The sequence below is a fragment of the Xiphophorus maculatus genome, chromosome 6 (assembly GCF_002775205.1).
Source record: "Xiphophorus maculatus strain JP 163 A chromosome 6, X_maculatus-5.0-male, whole genome shotgun sequence".
Lineage (NCBI taxonomy): Eukaryota > Metazoa > Chordata > Actinopteri > Cyprinodontiformes > Poeciliidae > Xiphophorus > Xiphophorus maculatus.
Window position 1 is genome coordinate 20,727,752 of NC_036448.1, and position 10,812 is coordinate 20,738,563.

Here is a 10,812-nt window from a genome sequence, read left to right on the forward strand (position 1 = left end):
CCGTTGCTATTTAAAGAAAAATACATTTCTGACTTTATTTCATCTGGGTCTTTTCCCCCCACTCGGTAAATATGTTCAAATAAAAGTTGGGACACAGATTTCTCAGGAAGACTAAGAAACAGCAATGGAAGTTGAGTTTATTGTAAGCCCTTATTCATTTTGTTTACTTCTTGTACACTTTCAGTATCCGCACGCTTTCCTGGGAAACCATTAATCCTAATATAATCAACATAATCCCGATAAACAGACATCTGTCCATGGCAAACACCTAACAGTAACAGGTGTCAAAGAGGCGCTAAATGTCAAAAAGTCTCACCTTTAAGGAAAGTGTCTCATTCCATCTTCGAAAACTGGAAAACACGCTGGCAGGAGAGAAAAATAAAGATACCTGCACTTCTGTGTGACGCTGGCCAACTCCTGTCACACAACTTCAGGGGAAAAACATCACTTGAAATAAAAAAAGAAAAGAAAAAAAAACCAGGCCGAAATATGAACTGAAAAGCGAATAAAGAGTTCCCAATGGTTAGAAAAAGGAGGTTTTAGTCTATATTTATGGTCGTAATTCTTACTGCAATGCCCTTTTCCTTGTGACAAATGCAGGATTACGTTTTCTCGTCGTCCTTGGCGGAAAGTTATCGTTACTTCCTACATTTCTCCACACGCATCGCACACACACACACACACACACACACAAACGCGCGCATACATCCGCTGACAAGGTGGGAATTAATGGATACTTTCCCCTTCAGTGAACCCGGAAACACCGCAACCTTAAAAAATGAGAAAAAATAAAGAAAAAAAGCAACGAGGCCGCCACCGTCACCGTAAAAAAACATTAAATAGAAACTCAGAGGCGAAATAATAATTCCCTTGGTGCAGTTTGGTACAGGTGAGTGGTGGGCTTAGCGCGCCTCCCTCTGGCCCCTTGAGGTATTACAACGTCAAAGCTCAGGAACTCAAACTTTTTAACGCCTACAAAGACTGAACAAACAAATTAATAAAAATAAATATATAAATAACGTATACAAAGACTTATTAAAAATAAACTGTCTTTGATGGAGCTGAAGGTGATGAGGTGATTGAGTTTGCTCTGCAGTGTCAAAGTTAGACTAAACTAAACAAAAAGATGGATGGGTAAAAAGTGAATCATTGGTTAACATTTTTATTAGTTTTTTATGTGTTCTATGTGTAAATCTGACCAAGTTACATGATGTTTTTCATGCATTAATGCACTGAAATCACCCGTCATTAGACGTCATTCTGCATTCATTTCCTGTTTCGGTGATGAAGGAGCTAAAAGCCATTATATTCTTTTATAATTACTATGATATACAAATATTCTCATTTGAATATGTTGCTAAAGCATCTTTGATGGATAAAACCTGTTTGAAAAGTCCCTACCACAAAGACAGTGGTTGATTTTTAGATATTTTTTATTAGTCAGGTTGTTTTATTTAGTTAATGCTATGAAACATAGTGGCAATTATTAAAAGTTTATTTGGAAATTGTAGTTTTACCAACTGCTAAAAATTAATTCTATGTTAATCAAACAAAATCTGAGCTTCATTAAAAAAGAATAATAATAATTAAAAAAAAAACTGGATACATTATAAATCTAAATAAAAAGTTATTGTCATGAAATGCAGTGAAGGTGGTGAGGAAGACACTGTGGACCCAGGTTGAAATGAAGAATTTAATGAAGTTGCCAGAAATACAAAGTCCAAAATCCAGGCAGCACAGAATGAATGGAAGGCTAAGGCTCAAAACTGGCAGCAACTGGTAAACAAGAGACATCCGACAGCAGACAACAAGGATCACAGGTGGGTTTAAATACACAAGCAGACAATCAGGAGAAACAAGGAACAGGTGTTTCTAATCGAGGGGTAGAAAGAACAACACAGAGACGCCACAGAACCCAAAATAAACACACAGAAAAACTCAAGTCACTACAGTTATCGTATAAAGAAACTGTATAAAGAAATTAAGATGCAAATGTTTCTTTTTAAGACTTGGGTCACTTTGTGTAACTTTACCTTAATGGTTTGAGCAACGACTGATGATGCTGTCAAATGTAATTAATCTGTGCATGCCTGTTACAACTAGCTCAAACGGGAGACCATGCAGTGGTTAAAGTGCATAAAAATGATAAAAATGCATAAAAAGGGCCAACTCCTCCACCAGAAAGGTCATCTCACAACCAGGCTCAAAGCACACTTTTTCCTTTCCTGACTTAATGTCGTGTTTTGATTGTTGATTCAATGTCGCATTGTGTTTCTGTTTGATGTGATGTAAAGCACTTTGAAATGCTTTGCTCCTGAAATGTGCTATACAAATAAAATTTGATTGATTGATTCCACTGAACTTGAAACTTGAACAAGTCCGTTTGCTGCCCAGCCGTCAAACCCAGTGACACTCGCCATTAACGAGGGAGACGAGACTAAACCAAGCTTAAACACACCGACCTCAAACAAATTTAAAATTTCTAAAAGCGCCGATCACATTTCCACGTGACACTCAAGGCAAGATCACAACCGCTCCTAGCACACATCTCCGAGATGTTTTAACAATTAAAAACCTCATCCTGATCCATGGTTTATAACGACAAACTAGTATCAATGCACAATAAAAACTTCAAAAGCGACCACCCGCTGTGTGTCCCCGCTAACTGCAGAGAAGAAGCTTACAAACTCATCCTATAGTCTTCGGGAGGCGTAGCGATGGGTTGTTATGCATTTAAAAACCAGTGGCACAATAAAGGCGACCAGCAGGCCGTCACCCCCTCGAAACCATGGAATGCTCCATGAAGGGAAAGTGGATAGGGAAGCTCTACGTCTGCATGCAAATTTACAGTAAGATAAAAAGGACAAAAATTTTGCTTAAGTGATGTGGGTGGTGGAGTCATGCAAATGTTTTTTCGTGGTGCAGCCAGTTCACATTTTGTAACACTGTATTCATTAGTTGGTCATTTTAGGATGTAATGATACAGTAATGCATCAGTGATGATCTGTGGTGGACGTCTTTGCATTAACTACAATAATAGCTGTAAACCCCACACAGTTATTGGGACATTTGCATTCATCATCATGGAAATTATTAACATATTGTGTCTGTATCTTTTTTAGACATTGCTTAATCCCAAGTTGTCCAGGTTGGTGACTGCACACTCATAACTTCAGTGATATTTTTAAAACCAAGAACTGGGTGCGCAAGTTTGTATTTATTGTTGGAGTTTCTCTAATTCACTCAGGATCAACACTGCAAAGTAAATATGGGCTCAAATATTTACTTATCCTCCTTAAATGTTCACAAACCATCATCCCACTACTTCCTGTCGTCGTCGTCTTCGTCGTTTTCGCCAGTAGCAACATCCGGTTGTTGATCACTTGACGTGTGACGTGAAAAAAGCAGTTTTGCTAAATACATCTATTTTGAGAAACCACCGTATCTTAGCGCAAGAACTTTCAAAATTGGCAGGTTTCCATTAAGCAAATTTATTTTATTTTCCTTATTTAGAAATGCAGCTTGTTAGTCTCGTATTAATAATTTTCTATTGTTAAACTCTTCAAATTAACTCAAACTTTCTTTATCTAGTGAGTGTGTTTACTTCTGTTTGCAACTTGAACTTCGACTGTAAACAGTCAAAAATAATTTAGGCTAATTCAGGCATATTAGATTACATTTTTAATAAACATTTCACTGTAAAGAGCTTGTGTTTCCTTCAGAAGGAGTCTTCAGATTTTATCCGCAGGAACATGGCTCAAGGTGAGGAGTAATTGTTCGCACAGCAGCCTCAACCCTCCAGGTTGTCTAAAATCAATAGCACGACTTATGATCATCACTTCTGCTTATGCTAATGCAGCACCGATCCATTCGTGTATTTAATGACTGCAGAGGTGTCGAGCTGTTGCATCCCAATTTAGTGAAGACGCTCGCAGACACACTGACAGCTTATTATAGCATGACGAATGAAGAGAGGCGATGCAAAGTGTTACTCAGCAGAAATCAGCTGCCGATGATAACGACTACCTGCAGAGGCAGCAAGATTCGCCCACACAGGAGGACAAATTAGGGCAGAGGAGTGAACTCTGTATTTCATTGGGTCATCATAGACTCTTTAAAATGAATACAAATGTTCGTGCTCGTCTCTGGTGTGTTAGTGGTGATGGCTTTGATGGAGGAAGTGACAGACTCATTAGGTGTCACTCTTGTTCCTGCTGGACTGAGCCAGTTCTGAAAAGACACACTGATTCCAGTTCAGTAGGCACACGAGTAAACAACCCAAACGCAGCTCAGTGTCACCAATTCCCAAAATAATCGAAAGCATAGACAGTAACAAGCACTTGCTCTATTTTAAACTCTGCAAAAATTGCTTTTTTTATTAGCTTACATCATCTCTGTCTTTACATTCGACACAGCGAGTCAGTTATGTCCATTTAAAATTATCTTTAGTGTGATAAAAAAAACAAAACAACCGCTCACGAATCACCCTGATTTAACCTTTTGTTCTCCATCACTGCCTGATTCTTCATCTTTTTCGCCTCATAAATCAGAAGAAGCCAACTGCTACATAATTTGCCTGGACATGTAAAGACTTTTACAGCATTCCTCTTCTTTTTACAGTACGGGTGCTTTTTAATGACGGCCGTCCGTCTCTCCTCAGCTTTGGGATTTATGGACAGCTGGGACCTTCAGGTATGCGGGAGATGATTTTTTTCATGTCAGACACTGAACTTAGCCACTGTGAACAAATCCTGTTTGTACCGATGCTCACTGATGAGCTAAGTTCTGCGTCTTTAGAAAATTTCAGTTTTGCTGTTGTGCAGTTTGGGGGTAAATAACTGTTTCTCCTTCTGTAAAACAGAGACAAAAACATGCATCATGCAACTTATACACTTTTAAATTGGAGATAGTAGATCTGCTTGATGAGGTAATCACAATCAATCTGGTTAAAGCGACAAGATCTTTAGCTTTCATGCTGATTTATCCAAATGGGATTCCTAGACGTACAGAAGAGCAGAAGTTATTGGCTTGCCAAAAAATGTCAGTTTATTTTCAAATAAAATAACAAAATCCTTTTTTCTTTCATTTTCTTAAAAAAAGTTTTTGTTTTCTTAATAGGAAAGAAGAATGTTTTGTCCTCTTTGTCCTTTTAAAGGTTATAGTGCAAAATACACTTAAAAACCTGGAGATATAGTGAATTTCAGCAAGTTTTACAATTGCATGAAAACGTTTGTTAAATTGGAAAAACTTATCACTTCCATAAGGCTACAGTGAATACGATGTATACAGTACAGCAAAGTGAGTCTTTGTGCAGATGACTCCCTAATTTATGCTGCTAATGCTCAATGGCTGGTTATTAATCCAGTTGGATACTCCAAACATTTACAAAACCTGCAAAATCCCCAGAAATGACCATTTTGGATATTTTTTCACAAATCATTACCTGCCATACGATTCTAGGCAGATTAGACTAATAAATTGCAGCCAATGAGGGTCAAAGTGTCAAAGTCATGTTACTATTGTAACCAATCGTTGCTGAGCTGAAAAGACACCGACTGCAGCTACAGTGATGAAATAATATTATAATAATCACATTATTTTTTTAGGGGACCTATTATGCAAAATTCACTTCTGTAGATTTCATTTGGGTTTCAACTGCTTCTTGAAAAACCGCTTAAGACACAAAAACAGCCGTTTTTTGACAATAAGTTAAGATTGTCAAGTCAAAATTAACTGCCGCTGCATTGTTACCTAGCAACCTCTGCCAAGCCCAGCTCCCTTACCTAGCAACCCAAGGAAATTTCCATTACTTTCGCTCAGTTTTACTGCTGCTGGAAAAGAGAAACTGTTTGGTGGTGGACTTACCATTCAGAATAGACATTTTGCTATGTTCAAAGATGGTTGTATAACTGCACATCTGTTTGGAGCCATTTTCACATGCGAGTGTAAACATTGAGTTTATTTGGATTTAAAGTGACAAGAGGTCCTAAAATGGCTCATTCTGAAAGGTCAAAATGGGGGGAACTGAAAGAAATACAATCTCATTATCTAAGAATAATTTTCAATCCAAAACCAAATTTTTTTATATCCATTCAGACTTGCTGGCATCAGATCATTGTTCTTGTTTTGTCATAAAGCTGATGGTTGGATAATTTGCTTCAGGATTTTCTACTAAAGAACAGAGTTCATTGTTTCAGCCATTAAGTCCTGAAGTAAAATTGCAGTCCCATATCATCATACTGCCACCACCAGGTCTCACTTTGTTAGTCTGTGAGACCTAGTGATGTCTGAAGTGATTTTTTTAAAATGCTGTGTTAGGATCAGTTAAAATGATATCAACTTTCCCAAAAAAATTTGGTTAACCACAGTTTATTTTTTATCAATGTGGACCAGTTACTTTTTCACAAAGAAATTTGAATGGGTTTTCTCCCTCAATAAATTAAAACATAATTTAAAAAGTGCTTCTTTTAATTTTAAATTCAAAAATACTTAATCCAAAATGGAAATTAAATGTTGTTCTAAGTCATTTTGATTCAAAATTCTTCAAATAGTTATCGTAGATGGCGATGGCTGTGGGCAGAAAAGGTCTCAAGTTATCTTTGACTGACATTAAACTTAGTTTTACCACATTTAAACAACTTTATTGTTACTAAAAGCGTTTTTTTATTTTTTTACTTCAAAGGTTGGTGGAGGATAATAAATCATTTAAAAGCCAATCTTTGTCCATGGTGGTTGAAATAAGCTTCTCGTAACTCATAAATTTCACGACAAGATGGCGTAATTACAGACTTCAAACTCCAATATCAGTTTTCTCTTTCCCGCTACAGGCCCCATTCTCCAGCTGCAACAGGACTCGATCCTCTTATTTTGTCTGAGCCTCAGGACCCGAAGCTCAGTTTTCAGAATAAATTGTTATTCCACCCAAATGGGGGCATGATGACATCAGCCTGACCGTCTAATCTGTTTGCGCAGCCTTGATGTGGAGTCAGCAAAGTTGTAAAGAGAGATGCATCAGATAATTTAGACCTTAAAATACCAGCGTTTCACTTCTTGCCTCATCAATCCTCCAAAGTGGTTTACAAACAGTATTTAGCAATTTGCGTAAAATCATAGTTTTGAATTTTCCTGCATGCCTATTCCCACAAATCTTGTAAATAAGCCTCAAAGGCCGGATTAGTTTCAAGGATATCGGTGTCGAAAGTTACCTGAGCATGAATGCCATTATGTCATTTTTCTCCCTTCTTTGAAAGAAGAAGAAGAAGAAAAGGCAGCTGCAGCCTTTGTCGCGACGCCCTCTCCTCCTCTTCCTCTCCTGTGTAGAAAAAGTGTAATGATCCGTCTTGATCTTAAATAAGCAGGGCGACAAAAGCCCCGCGATCACCTTCACACGTGAGTTAGTTCTGCCTCTCCAGACTTGTTCAGTTCAGGTTAATGGTTTCTTTCAGCGAAAAACAGACACAAAGAAAGAGGCTTAGACAAAAGCAATCTACTCTGACAGAAACATTTCCAAAAGAAAAACAACCTGAATGAGAAGGAAAAAGTTTCTGTTCATGTCAATGGGGATTTATTTGGAGCATTATAAGGAAGAAAGACAAATCTTCAACCACGGAGGCACCTGTTAAAAGAATCTCAGCTCACCTGGACAAAAAAAAGCGGAGTGGGCCCAAACTGTTTCCTTTGGGTCTTCTGCCTGGCTGTGCATGCTCTTAGCTTCTCCTCAAGTTGCTCGCTGTGAGGTGAGCATGAGCACAAGTGAGGAAGGGAGGATGTGTGAAAACAGAGACGGCACAGAAAGAGGAGGAGGAGAAGGAGGAGGGAGGAGGAAGAGGCTGATGATGATGGGACAGGTGTGGAATTTACACACCCTGCTGGCAGCGAAAACTATCGGCATATTTGCTTCATGGTGATGAGTCACCCCTGTTATTGGTGGAAGTGGGAGAAAATGAGAGTTTCTGAGTGAGAGAGAAGGATCCTAATGGAAAGTAAATACCTATAAAAGTTTGGCCACCTCATTTACACGCAAAAATACTCAATCCTACCAAGTATGTTTGGTCTAGTTTCTGCTGCGAATATTTTCCCTCGAAATAAGACAAAACCAACCTACAAGTAACTTTTCAGTAAGATGTAGGAGCTTGTTTTAAGTCAGTAATTCATTAATTACAAGGTTATAGTTCCAATGGCAGATAAATTCACTTAATAAAATGGGAAAAATGCCTCGTTATGATTGAAATAATCTACGGAGCCCCCTAGGGTATGTGAGGAAAATAGTTTCTTTTGCATTCCCTTGTGTTTATATATTCTTACCTCTTTGGTGCAAAAAACTGCTTGAAACTCAATTTATTTACTATTTAAATAAATTTATTTACAATTTATTTATTTGTTTGCTTGTGTAGAGATGGAACTGCACATGAAAATGATGCTTTAAACCAATACAAAAGACAATCAAAACTGTCAGGTGACTTTATTACCCTGTGAAAATAAGTCAGAAATAGTCTGGATGGATTTTTCCTTTCTTTCCTTCTTACATAAAGTTTCTGTTTACATCTGGAAAGGCCATGTGTAGCACTACTTAATGTACTAAGGGACTAGATGGCATATAATATCAGAAGACTAAATTCATCTACTGGAGCTGTTGTCAGTAATCAAAAACAATACAAAAGAATAACTGCTTTCAATACCGTGCATTTTATAGAGGGGAAAATTTAAATGAACACCACGAGACACAAAACATACATAGAACCCCCAAAAATATAAATATAAAATATGAATATATGTAAATATATATATAGTACTGCAGTAGACCTTCCATATAAATGTGTACAAAGTCCTAAATTTCCCCACCAATCAGCACAATGTCTGACTGACACATTTAAAAAGTCCATGATTCGATTGTCCAGTTATTTGAGGTGAAAATGTCCAAGCGCAATTTGTTTCCAATGGAGAAGAGATGAATAATGGATTGCGTGTCTTTATGATGAGATGGAGGGGGAAATGCTACAGACCATCAGCCTCCTACCAGACCACTATGGAGTGAGTTTCAGGTTCTCCTGGACCCAGCCAGTTGTCAGAAGCTCACCATCCTTTAACCCTTAAAGACTCACCTGGCCTGTATTGAAATAAACAATACAGGCCAGGTGAATTATCAGCCTACTAGTTAACTAGACATGTTTCAGTTATTATATACAGAAATAAATGCAATTATATCCACAATCTAATCTTTCAGGCAAAATAAAGATATCAGCATTTAACTCATTATCTTAAACACATACTGTATATTGAATTTAAGAAGATAGATCATGTGACCATTGATAACCAAACAATTAGCATTGGCTGCCAGCACCAACATGCTAAACAAACAGAACAACATTGTGTTCACTACTCACCAATTCCATATATAGTTCAGTGTATGACAACTTCATGGCTCCAAGCTCACTGGGTTTTCAGATCTACATGATTTTATATTTTGAGTTTTAAAAGTGCATAACAAAGAGATGAACTAATTGTTTGGAAGCACAAACCTGTAGCTCCTTTGTCTCCAGCTCTCTCCCTCACACCTGACTGGGAAAGCTGGAGCAGGCCTGATTAACTACTCCAGATGCAGTGATTGGCTGAATGCACTAAGTGACTGACTGTTACTCTAACCAATGGCGCAGCAAGGGCGGGATTAAGGGCAGTTTTACACATGTTGGTCTGTTTTGCTTTTATCCTAAAAAAGAAGATATAAACCTATATATATTTCACAGACAAGATATTAACATACATGGAAAAACCTTACATTATAGCTGAAAGTGTGGTGGCCACCATAAGAAAGACTTTCAGTGTTCAGTTATGCTACATGAACTGATCAGTACATTATTGCGAGAGAACGCAAAAGAAAAAAACTCTCCATGTCCCCTATGGGGCTCCGTAGAAATCTTCCAGTGGAAATACTATCTTTTTATTTACTCAAAATAAACTCCACTATCTTGGAAAAAAGTTACTTGAAAGTTAATTTCAAGTGTGCTAATATATTTGTACTAGAAACTAGACAAAAATACTTTTTAGATCAGCTATGTTAGACATGTGTTCTTATATTTAAAGTTAAGTAAAGCAGGATTTTTAGTTTGGAAGGGAAGCATATTTACTGTGGAAAAAAAGTCTTAAATCCAGCATAGATTATGCTGAAAATTCTGCCCCAATCTCAGAGAATACAGAGAGAGAGAGAGAGAGAGATCTTTAGATAATCTCTCTCCTCCTAACCTCAGCTCATCCTGCAGGTTCTCTGCAGGATTTAGGATGAAAATCGTCATAGTGCAAAGTTGATCTAGATTCATTAGATTGTTTAAAATGTGTTTGTATTTCTCTGACAGTTTTCCTAGAAACAAGCCCAAAGCATCACAGATTCTCCACCGTACTTACCAGTGGGAATACGTTTTTTTTGTTTTTAAGTCAGTCTCATCTGCAGTATTTGTTTTCATGATCAGACCCATTACAGAAGATTCTGTAATTGATCTTCTGTAAAATCAATTACAGAAGATTGATTTTATGTCCGTTTAATTCTTTCTTTATTGATTTGGCAAAATGTTTTTGATCGTTATCTAGCAGAAATATTTAATCCATTTTCAGTAGTCTGTAATTTTTACTAAGATTCAAACTGATTAGGTTTTGTGTGCATATAACATTAATGTTTTTATTTTATTATCTTTAAATGCAGTCTAAAATTACCATACTTCATCAAGTAGTGTGGTAAAATAGTGTGATGCAATTCCAAGATAACTGATAGTTTCAGATATAATCTTTTTTTTTTTGTTGCTGTTTTTGAACAAGTCACCA

The 10,812-nt window shown here is 37.2% G+C and overlaps 1 protein-coding gene across 3 annotated transcripts in view; it reads right to left on the minus strand.

Moving 5' to 3' along the window:
- Window positions 1–758, minus strand: part of LOC102222381 (unconventional myosin-IXb-like) — a 38,768-nt gene extending 38,010 nt beyond the window's left edge. For 2 of the 3 annotated variants that reach the window (XM_023335681.1, XM_023335682.1), the window contains exon 1: window positions 317–758. The gene's annotated coding sequence lies outside the window, so the exon portion shown is untranslated. The remainder of the gene's footprint in view (window positions 1–316) is intronic. The other variant, XM_023335683.1, reaches the window with a different exon arrangement.
- Between the last annotated feature and the right edge of the window lie 10,054 nt (window positions 759–10,812).